The sequence below is a fragment of the Mus caroli genome, unplaced genomic scaffold (genome assembly GCF_978045245.1).
Source record: "Mus caroli unplaced genomic scaffold, Mus_caroli_1 scaffold_19, whole genome shotgun sequence".
NCBI classification, from domain to species: Eukaryota; Metazoa; Chordata; class Mammalia; order Rodentia; family Muridae; genus Mus; species Mus caroli.
The window spans coordinates 644,248-655,218 of record NW_028227274.1 but is presented as its reverse complement, the minus strand read 5'-3'; the positions used below and the strand labels follow the sequence as shown (position 1 = coordinate 655,218).

Sequence of the window (10,971 nt, the reverse complement as noted above, 5' to 3'; positions counted from 1 at the left end):
AGGTCAGGGTCAGGTAACAATATCTTGCCAGAAATCCAGCCCTACAATGGATAATAGATGGAAAACACCAACACAAGAAGGGAAAGAACATGCTAGAAAAAGCAAGAAAGTAATCTTCTTCCCACAAGCCCAATAGAAGATAATCACACAAACATAAAAGTAACATCAAAAACAACAGGAAGCAGCAATCACTATTCCTTAATATCTCTTAACATCAATGGACTCAATTTGCCAGTAATAAGACTACAGACTGGATATATAAACAGTATCCAGCATTTTGCTGCATACAGGAAACTCACCTCAATGTCAAAGATAGAAACTACCTAACAGTAAAAGACTGGAAAACAATTTTCCAAGCAAATGGTCCCAAGAAACAAGCTGGAATGGCCATTCTAATATCAAATAAAATCAACTTTCAACCTAAAGTTGTCAAAAAAAAGATAAGTAAGGACACTGCATGCACATCAAAGAAAAAATCTACCAAGAAGAACTCTCAATTCTGAACATCTATGCTCCAAATGCAAGGGCACACACATTTATAAAAGAAACTTTACTAAGTACACAGTGTACCTCACACAATAATAGTGAAAGACTTCAACACCCCACTCTTAGCAATGAACAGCTCATGGGAACAGAAACTAAACAGAGACACAGTGTAACTAAAAGAAGTTATGTACCAAATGGATTTAACAAATATTTATAGAACACTTCATCCTAAAGCAAATGAATATACCTTCTCCTCAGCACTTCATTGTACCTTCTCCAAAATTGACCATATAATTGGTTACAAAACAAGCCTCAACATATACAAGAAGATTGAAATAATTCCATGCATCCTATCAGGTCAAAATCGTCTTCAATAAAAACAGAAACAATAGAAAGCCCACATACATATGGGAGGTGAAAAAACACTCTACTCTGTGATAGCTTGGTTAAGGAAGAAATAAAAAAAAAAATTAAAGATTTCTTCAGATTCAATGAAAATAAAGGCACAAACATACCCAAACTTATGGGAACACAATGAAAGCAGTGGTAAGAGGAAATCTCATTGTTTTTAGTGCCTCCTAAAAGAAACTGGAGAGAGTATACACTAGCAGTTTGACAGCACATCTGAAAGCTCTATAACAAAAAGAAGCAAATACACACAAGAGTAATAGATTCCAGGAAATAATCAAACTCAGGGCTGAAATCAAGCAAGTAGAAACAAAAAGAACTTTACAAAGAATCAACAAAACCAGAAGCTGGTTCTTTGAGAAAATCAACAAGATGGATAAACCCTTAGCCAGACTAACCAGAGGACACAGAGACAGTATCTAAATTAACATAATCAAAAATGAAAAGAGAGACATAACAACAGAAACTGAGGAAATTAAAAAAAAATCATCAGATTCTACTACAAAACCCTACATGGAACAAAACTGGAAAATCTAGATGAAATGGGCAATTTTCTAGACAGATACCAGGTACCAAAGTTAAATCAGAACCAGATAAACTATCTAAACAGTTCCATAAGCCCTAAAGAAATAGAAGCAGTCATTAAAAGTCTCCCAACCAAAACAAGCCCAGGACCAGATAGGTTTAGTACAGAATTCTCAGATGTTCACAGAAAAACTAATACAAATACTCTTCAAACAAGGTCACAAAAATTGAAACAGAAGGAACACTACCCAATTCATTCTATGAAGTCACAGTTACACTTATACCTAAACCTCACAAAGACCCAACAAAGAAAGAAAACTTCAGGCCAATTTCACTTTTGAATATTGATGCAAAAATATGCAATAAAATTCTCACAAATGGAATCCAAGAACAAGTCAAAATGATCATGCATAATGATCCAGTAGGCTTTATCCCAAGAATGTGGGGATGGTTCAATATGCAGAAATCCATCAACATAATCCACTATATAAACAAACTCAAAGAAAAAAACCACATGATCATTTCATTAGATGCTGAGAAAGCATTTAACAAAATACAACACCCATTCATGATAAAAGTCTTGGAAATATCAGGAATTCAAGGCCCATAACTAAGCATAGTAAAAGCAATATATGGCAAACCAGTAGCCAATATCGAACTAAATGGAGAGAAACTTGAAGCAATCCCACTAAAATCAGGGACTAGACAAAGCTGTCCACTCTCTCCCTACCTATTCAGTATAGTACTTGAAGTCCTAGCCAGAGCAATTAGACAACAAAAGCAGGTCAAAGGGATACAAATTGGAAAAGAAGAAGTCAAAATATCACTGTTTACAGATGGTCTGAGATTATACTTAGGTGACCCCCAAATATTCCACCAGAGAACTCCTAAACCTGATAAACAACTTCAGCACAGCCGCTGAATATAAAATTAACTCAAATAAATCACTGGCCTTCCTCTACTCAGAGGATAAACAGGCTGAGAAAGAAATTAGCAAAATAACACCCTTCACAATAGTCACAAATAATATAAAATACCTTGATATGACTCTAACCAAGCAAGTGAATGATCTGTATGACTATAATGTCAAGTCTCTGAAGAAAGAAATCAAAGATCTCAGAAGATGGAAAGATCTCCTAAGCTTGTAGATTGGCAGGATTATAGTAAAAATGGCCATCTTGCTGAAAGCAATCTGCAGATTCAGTGCAATCCCTATCAAAATTCCAACTCAACTCTTTATAGAGTTAGAAAGAGCAATTTACAAATTCACGTGGAATAACAAAAAAACCCAGTATAGTGAAAACTATTCACAACAATAAAAGAACTTCTGTAGAATCATCATCCCTGACCTCAAAAATTGTACAGAGCAATAGTGATAAAAAAAAAAAAAGGCAGGTAGATCAATGCAACAGAATTGAAGACCCAAAAATGAACTTACACACCTATGGTCACTTGATCTTTGACAAAAGAGCTAAAACCATCCAGTGGAAAAAAGACAGCATTTTCAACAAATGGTGCTGGTTCAACTGGCAGTCAGCACATAGAAGAATGCAAATGAGTCCATTCTTATCACCTTGTACAAATCTCAAGTCCAAGTGGATCAAGGACCTCCACATAAAACCAGATACACTGAAATTAAGAGAAGAGAAAGTGGGGAAGAGTCTTGGACACAGGGGAAAATTTTCCTGAACAGAATATCAATGCCTTATTCTCTAAGATCAAGAATTGCCAAATGGGACCTCATAAAATTTCAAAGATTCTGTAAGACAAAGGACACTGTCAATAGGACAAAACGGCAACCAACAGATTGGGAAAAGATCTTTACCAACTCTACATCCGGTAGAGAGCTAATATCCAATATATACAAAGAAGTTAGACTCCAGAGAACCAAATAACCCTATTAAAAATGGGGTACAGAGCTAAACAAAGAATTCTCAACTGAGGAATACCGAATGGCTGAGAAGCACCTAAAGAAATGTTCAACATCATTAATCATCAGGGAAGTGCAAATCAAAACAACCCTGAGATTCTACCTCACACCAGTCAGAATGGCTAAGAGCAAACACTCGGTGACAGCAGATGTTGGAGAGGATAAGTAGAAAAAGGAACACTCCTCCCTTGCTGGTGGGATTTGCAAGCTGGTACAACCACTCTGGGAATCAGTATGGTGGTTCCTCAGAAAATTGGGCATAGTACTTCCTAAGGACTCAGCTCTACCACTCCTGGGCATATACCCAAAAGATTCTCCAACATATAACAAGGACACATGCTCCATTATGTTCATAGCAACCTGATTTATAATAGCCAGAATCTGGAAAGAAACCAGATGCTCTTCAGTAGAGGAATGGATACAGAAAACATGGTACATTTACACAATGGAGTACTACTCAGCTATTAAAAACCATGACTTCATGAAATTCTTAGGCAAATGGATGGAACTAGAAAATATCATCTTGAGTGGGCTAACTCAGTCACAAAAGAGAACAATGGTATACATTCACTGATAAGTGGATATTAGCCAAAAGCTCCAAATACCCAAGATACAATTCACAGACCACTTGAAGCTCAAGAAGAAGGAAGATGAAAGTGTGGATACTTCTATATGTCTTAGAAGGGGGAACAAAATACCCATGGGAGGTGATACAGACACAAAGTGTGGAGCAGAGACTGAAGGAAAGGCCATCCAGAGACTGCCCCAGGACTGGTGATCCATCCCATACACTGTTACTAAAACCAGACACTATTTTGGATGCCAAGAAATGCTTGCTGACAGGATTCTGATATATTTGTCTTCTGAGAGCCTCTGTCCAAGCCTGACAAATACAGAGGATACTTGAAGTCAACCATTGGACTGAGCATGAGGTCCCCAAAGGAGGCGTTAGAGAAAGCACTGAAGCAGCTGAAGGGGTTTGCAGCCCCATAGGAGGAACAACAATATCGACCAACCAGACCACCTCCATCACCACCCCCAGAGCTCCCACAGACTAAACCACCAACCTAAGAGTACACATGGAGGGACCCATGGCTCCAGCCACATATGTAGCAGAGAATGGCCTTGTGGGACATCAACAGGAGGAGAGGACCTTGGTCCTGTGACGGCTCAATGCCCCAGTGTATTCGAATGTCAGGACAGTGGAAGAAGGAGTTGTTGGGTGGGTGGAGGTGACACCCTCATAGTAGCAGGGGTTGGGGGAATGAGAGAGGGTTTTTTTTAAAGGGAAAACCAGGAAAGGGGATAACATTTGAAATGTAAATAAGGAAAATATCTAATAAAAAATATAATGTTAAAAAAAAAAAGGAAAAACCCTACAAGTGTATTCTTGTTCATAACCATGGGTCAAAGGAACTTGCTTCTACTTGAGATGAAAGCTGAAAGGACCTTAGAGAGGTGCTCTGCATCCCAACTCTCCAGTCTCAGTCCTTATCCTCAAGGATCCAGCCCTGCTTCTTAAATAAAGTTCTCAATTATCCTTGTACAACTTACCAATAAAGCCTTTTTGTTTTAAAAGTTTTCTTTCTTTGGATTTCTCTTTCTTGGATCTCATCTCTCTGCTGGAATAGAGTCTAGAATACAAGATAATGGGATCCTTTTCTTATAGGCTCTTCCTGTTTTGTGGAAACTGGCTTTGCCATCCCGGTTCCAAAAGCAACTTGAGAAGGGAAGGGTTTACTTCAGATTCCTGTTAGTTGTCCATTACTAAAGGAGCCAGAGCAGGAACTCAAGGTAGGAACCTCGAAGCAGGAACTGATACAGAAGCCATGGAGAAATGCTGCTTGTTTGGCTAACTCTGCCTGGCTTTCTCAGCTTGCTTTTAAACAACTAAGAACCACTTGTCCAGATGTGAGATAACCCACAGGAGACTGGACTCTCTGCATCAGTTCGTAATCAATAAAATGCTTCATGACCCTGCCTACAGGCCAAACTGACAGAGGCACTTTCTCATTTGACTTTCCCTCTTCCCAAATGACCCTAGTTTGTACTACGTTGACAAAAATAAATGAATGAATAAATAAATAAATCGCTGCACTCTTCAGCCATAGAACATACAGTTATATCCAAACTACTATTCTTCCACGATGTGTACTTTGATATGATCAGAAATCTGCAGCAAACTAACTTAGGCATAAAAGGTAATGAGTGTTTCTTTAAATTGGAAAGTCAGAGAAATGGGTATCCAAGTCCAATTGGCTCCAAGCTTGTGAAATCAGTTGTCTTTTGACTTACCCACTCATCTGTCTGTCTATCAAGCCACCCAACATCCAAGCATATATAATTATGTGTGTATGTGTGTTATATATGTGTTATATATATACATATATAATATATATCCTACAAATATATATATTCACACACATTCATCACTTACCCATCCATCCTTCCATGTTTCCATGCATGCATCTACTGATTTATCCACCTATTCATCCATCTGTCCATCTACCCATCCATTCATTCATCTATCCATGCATGCATGCATACATCTGTATAACCATACATGCATCCTATCTTTCATCACCTTTGATCCTGTGTGTTGATGATTTTATTCTCTGGTAGTTTCTACCACATTGTAAGAAAAAAAAACGATCCCTAGCTCTGGGATTTTATCTCTTTGGGGGAGATCACTCTTTTTCAACATATCAGTCTCTAAAAAGGAGTTTGCCTGGTCTGACTAGGTCTCCTACTCACTCTTTGATAGGAGTGAGGCTAGTTGAAAACTCTTAATTGGCTAGCCCATAAGAAGCATACAGAATGCAATAATTTCAGATAAACAAGCAGTAAGAGACTCTGTTGTGTAGGGTTTGTTGTAAGGCAATGCCAACAACTTTGTGGTATGTAATGGGTGTCATACTATAACACATAAACCCCTAAAACTCTAACAGGCATTTAAATATATTAAGAGAAAAATTCCCTATTGCACATGTGTGCATACACAGCACAGACACCCCAACTCTAGCAAATATACCGATTTAAAAATTCAGTAGAAAAACCAAAAAAAAAAAAAAAAAATTCAGTTGAGGGATCAAAAGATGGCTCAGAGGTTAAGAGCAGTGGCTGCTCTTCCAGAGGCCCTGAGTTCAATTCCCAGCAATGACATGGTGGCTCACAACCATCTATAATGATTTTTGATGCCCTTACCTTGCATGTAGGTGTACATGCAGATAGCATACTCATACATAAAATATTATTTTATATTATTAATGTTATTATAAAATACTTAAAAATTCAGTTGAAAGGATTGTGAACATTTTTATAGGAAACTAAACAAACGTGTCTTTATTGGATATTAGATTTGCTAATTCTTTGATGCTAAATAACCTTATGTAAATTGTGCAAGAAACAGAAGAGATGAGAGAGTTTTTTAGGCACTCTCGTTTTCGGGAGCCATATTTTGGACACTAAACTCTTTCTTCCACTTAGGACCCAGAAGCTAGAGTCTCATGGAATCAATGAAGTGTAAATGAGTCTCCTAAAAGGTAGAGAGAAGGAAGAAAGGCCTCTGAGTTCTGATATACAGTGTGAAGAGTACAGGTCAACAGGAAAACAAAAGGTCATTTAAACAAAGATCCCCAAGAGGCCTACAAATGTGTCTCATTACACATGCTGGGGAGAGCAGTTGTCAGATACTGATTTACAGGTCACCACCAAATGCAACTTTCTGACTGTCTTTAAAGACATTGCTTATAACCTTTGGGGAAAAATGAAATCCAACAGGCCTGCTTTCATAAAGGAGCTGATTGTCCAGGCTGAGTTAGGACAACCCTTTTTCTGCCTGACCTGTCAATGCAATTACCTCAGTGGTGCAGACCAGGGGAGGATGGGAGTCTGCAGCTGAAAGGCCAGTTGTAAATGGCTGCAGGTGAAGACCCCATTTGCTGCTCCTTCTGCTCCTTAGGAGCACCACACATATGTTCTAGAGTGTCTTCAGTTTGTTCCTGTCCTCCTTCAAATCTTTCTGCTCTTGGGGAAAGGCTTGTGATAACAGATGTACAATTTGTAGCTGGGCATTCTACAGGCATGCTGTCTACCCTTTGACAAGCTGTGCTGTCTCTGTGTTAGCTGTCATTCAGGGCAAGTTTTTCCAACTCTAGCAAGGCTATTTCATATGCACCTTTATAACCCCAGTGCTGAAAGGTTGAGACAAGAAGAGGGAAATTTCTATGATGGCTTGTGCTACAGCAGAGAGATCCTACCTCAAAACAAACACAAGAGGAAGATATGAAAGGTTTTAAATGTAACAGCTTCTGGACCCTGGTGTGCATTCCCAGATAGGCCTGATTTATACCTCCTAAAAATGCATTTCTGTTTTCCTTGAGATGAAGTTTCATTAAGCCCAGGATGGCTTTAAACTCCTGGGCTCCTGCAATTCTCAGGCCGTAGCCTTCACAGCAGCTGGAACTGGGCCTGGGACTGAGCATTACCACTCTTGACTTGAATATACTGCTTTTTTTTTCGTTGTTGTTGTTGTTTTGGTTTGGGTTTTTTGTTGTTGTTTGCTTGCTTTTTTAAACGTTGTTTTGTTTTTCATGTTTGCTTGGGTTTTGACAAGGGCTTGCTCTGCAGTCCAGACTGACCTGGATCTCACTAAACTCACTTCCCAAATAGCAATGCTGTTCTGTTTTCTACCGTGTAGAAGGTTCTATACAGTACTGGTTGCAATTTTATATTAATTTCAATGAGCTCACAGCTTTTCTAAGTATGTTTCTGGGGCCCAAGAGGGGCCCTTACTTTTGTGAGGGAGGGGCTGGCCAGGGAATTGGGCCACTAGCACAAGACTAGCTGTCCACCAGTGTCTTGAAGTATGCATGTACTGAGAGAGCATGTGGTCAAACTCTTCCAGTGCAAAGGAGAAGTCAGTCAAGAAGCACCCTACTTCTGCCATCTTCCTGAGGTCTCAGCAAAGCTATCAGAAGATAAAATGACAATAAATTTAATTTGAAGATCTTTAATTGCCTTTTATTTACAATGTTAAACTCAAGTGATGTTTCACTCCATAAATCCGAATGAGTGTATGGCCAGTATGCAGGCAATGTGTCAGCCAGCCACAGCCTGAAAGAGTGGGAGTCAAATAAGCTGCTCCTTTTCATATTGGTCATCTCTGTTATTTTGCTACAGTAACACAAAGCTCACAAAGGAGCCAAGAAAAACAGGACTTCCTGTTGCTCTAGAAGGGGGGGTGGGGTCGGAAGGGGGAAACCTCCTGCTCTCCTGCTCACTCTCCCTCTCCCTTTGTCTCATTTCCGGGAAGAAACAGTTTATTCTTGTTGGCAGCAGGGTTCCTTGGCACTATTTTGATCTGTTCTACTGTATTAGGTGCTCTCTCCAAACCAATGGGTTCCTGTAAATTGTACCCAGCAGTAAGTGTTTGGGCACATTTCTAGAGTCCTCTGAAGACACATGGAAGAATCCTTTACTATCAAGTGTCAGGAAAGAAGACCTTCTCTCTCAAGGTGATTATGTGATTTTCATCCCAGGGAACAGAAATGTGAGCTAGATACAGTGGCATGCTCCTGTAGTTCTAACACCCTGAGACAGGAGAACTGGGGGTTTAATCGCAGATGGGAATACACAAGGAGAGTCTGGAGAGAGAGAGAGAGAGAGAGAGAGAGAGACTTTTGTGTGCATTAACCCACCACTCACATTCCAGTTTCTCTCCCTGCCGCCTTAGTTTGTACTTTGCTTAACGTTTCAAATTTGCACTTCTTGCCAGTTCATGCCTGAAATTCCAGGACTCAGGAGGCTTCATGAAGCCGGAGGATTGTCTTGAGTTTGAAGCCAACCTGGGCTACATAGTAAGATCATGTCTCAACAAACAAATGTGTACTGCATAAGAAAGTAAGAGAACATATTTATTCATTCAAATCAATAGCACTCCCGAGGACAAGGACAGGATCTAACAGGTCTGCCCTCTCCCTTCTGCCCAGCTTCAGTGCAGCCCTGACTGACGCCTGGCCCCTGCTTTATCCCCACGGCTCCCTTGCTTGTCAGCAGACAGCCAGGTTCTCATCTAGCCACAAACCTTTTTCCATGATGAAACTAAAGCATCTTTTCTAATTTATTTTTTAAATTCTCCCAACTGTGTATATGACAAAAAAAGAAAGGCTTCTCTCAGAGCCCACAGGAGCTCAAGTTCAAAAGTAGCGGGCTGGTGTCAAACAACTTTCCTCATTCTGTTTATGTTTCTGCCTCACAATTTTAAATGACTCATACATCTGAAAAATAATGCCTTTTAGGTTGGAGGAAGGGTGACTTCTGAGGTAGCTGCTGTTCACACTGTAAAGGGTGCATAACACAGAAAGCACACACTAAAGAAATTAGGGGGTTATTTTAACCCAAACAGTCAGACTCCAAATTTCATATTTCTCTCTGAATTTTTGTTTCCCTTTCCATCCAGCCATCCAGCTTTGCCTTATTGTTGCAATCCCTCTGAGTGCAGGATTGGAGAAAGGTACAAACCATGTCTCTTTCTCATCTGCAGACCACTGCATCACAATTTGAGCCATTTTACTCAGTAGTTGTAAAATAATCACAGTATTGTAATAAAGCAAAAGTAGATAAAGATCAAAACACTGACTGCTCTTCTGTGAAGGTCTTTAGATTTTGACATCAGAGATTATGAAAATAACAAAGGATTTTCAAAAAGGAGAGAGGACCTTTTCAGCTTTTGTGTTGGAGGAGACTACGGTGCAACTTTCAGGTGTCCAGAATCCGGGTTCATTCTATACCAGCTGCCTCCACCATGCCGCCCAAGTTCAACCCCAATGAGATCAAGGTCATGTATTTGAGGTGCACCGGAGGGAAGGTCAGCTCCACATCCGCCTTGGCCCCTAAGATTGGTCCTCTGGGTCTCTCGCCAAAGAAAGTTGGTGATGACATTGCCAAGGCTACCGGTGACTGAAAAGGTTTCAGAATTACAGTGAAACTGACCACCCAGAACAGACAGGCCCAGACTGAGGTGGTGCCCTCTGCCTCTGCCCTGATCATCAAAGCCCTCAAAGAGTCACCAAGAGACAGGAAGAAGTGGAAGAACATTAAACACAGTGGGAACATTACATTTGATGAGACTGTCAACATTGCCCGGCAGATGAGACACCAGCCTTTTAGAGAACTTTCTGGAACTATCAAGGAGATCCTGGGTACCGCACAGTCTATGGGCTGAAATGTGGATGGCCACCACCCTCATGACATCATAGATGACATCAACAGTAGTACAGTGGACTGTCCAGCTAGTTAAGAAGCAACAAGAAAATATTTCAATAAAAGAATATCTGATAACCAAAAAAAGAGAGAGAGAGAGAGGAGAGAGAGAAAGAGAAGAGGAAGAGGAAGAGGAATAGGAAGGAAAGAGAAAGAGAAGGAGAAGAAGGAGAAGAGGGAGGGGGAGGGAAGGGGGAGGAGGAGGAGGAGGAGGAGGAGGAGGAGGAGGAGGAGGAGGAGAGAAGTGAGGCCACCTAGCTGGCTCAATGGACAAAGGCTTGAGGAGCTGAGTTGGGTCCCCAGAACTCCTCACATGTTGGAAGGAGAAAACCCAACTTCCACCAGTTGTCCTCAGTCCT

At 40.3% G+C, this 10,971-nt stretch overlaps 1 pseudogene; it reads left to right on the top strand.

Moving 5' to 3' along the window:
• The first annotated feature begins 2,462 nt into the window (after positions 1 to 2,462).
• LOC110284473 (large ribosomal subunit protein uL11-like) lies at positions 2,463 to 10,649 on the top strand (annotated as a pseudogene).
• Positions 10,650 to 10,971: the final 322 nt, after the last annotated feature.